The sequence below is a fragment of the Arachis hypogaea genome, chromosome 14, assembly GCF_003086295.3.
Source record: "Arachis hypogaea cultivar Tifrunner chromosome 14, arahy.Tifrunner.gnm2.J5K5, whole genome shotgun sequence".
Taxonomy (NCBI): domain Eukaryota; kingdom Viridiplantae; phylum Streptophyta; class Magnoliopsida; order Fabales; family Fabaceae; genus Arachis; species Arachis hypogaea.
In genome coordinates this window covers 94009382-94010443 of record NC_092049.1, presented here as the reverse complement: position 1 = coordinate 94010443, position 1062 = coordinate 94009382, and positions in this window count along the sequence as shown.

The following is a 1062-nucleotide window of genomic DNA, read 5'->3' as shown; positions in this document are numbered from 1 at the left end:
TGTTGGTGATTTTATTTTGTTGTGCTTCTGCCTATGTTTTTCTATGATTCTGTGTTTACATTTTTTATTTTTAATTGTTTTATGATTCTGTTAGTGATTTTACTTTTTGTGCTTCTGCATCTATTTTTCTTTGATTTTATTTTGATTGCTCCTTTTGTTTTTCTATGATTTTGTTTTTACAAGTGATCTTTAATTCTGTTTTTGTGATTTTGTGAATTGCGTAATTATGCAGTTTGTTGCTTACTGCGTCCTGCTCAGTGCTCAGCACTCAGCTTCACCACCACCTCTGCCTCTGTTCTGCCGTTGTCAATGATTTTAATACATGTTTTGATTTTTGATTGGTGAAATTGCTATGGTTGAATTCTGTTAATGTAAAATTAGGATTAGGTTTAGGGTTTGAATTCTGTAATTGATAAATTTGGATCGAGTTAGATTCTAGGGTTTGTGAAATTGAGGCTAGGGTTTGTGAAATTGGGACATTTGTATCATAATAATGAATTTAGGGTTTGGTCTCTGTTAAATGTAATTTTTTTTATTTTTTATCTTTTTGAATAATTAAAAAAATCGAATAAACTGAACCGAACCAAACCGATTTTAATTGGTTTGATTTGGTTCGGATGGTCTCAGCAAAAAAATCGAACTAAACCGAACCACAGATTTAATAAACGATCGGATCGGATGGCTTTTTTCTAAATAACCAAACCAAACTGCACCACGAACACCCCTAATCACAATTATATAATTTTTACCGTTTGTTTGAAACCATTTAATATGAAAAAAGAATTTTATTTAAAAAAAAGAATTTATTTTTATTTAAAACCTAATTTTATGATTTGGAATGACTTAATATATTAATAGATTGATATTCAATTTTTTATAGGGGTGGCAACATGTACCCTACCCGTGGGTATCCAACCCGACTCCACCCAGTCGGGTAGGGTTGCCAACCCGATCCGCAACGGGTAAGGTAGGGTGCGGGTAGGGTTCTCGTGCGGGTCGGGTAGGGTGCTGGTTGAGTCTCAATCCTACCCGACCAACCCGCACCCTATATATGTATAATAT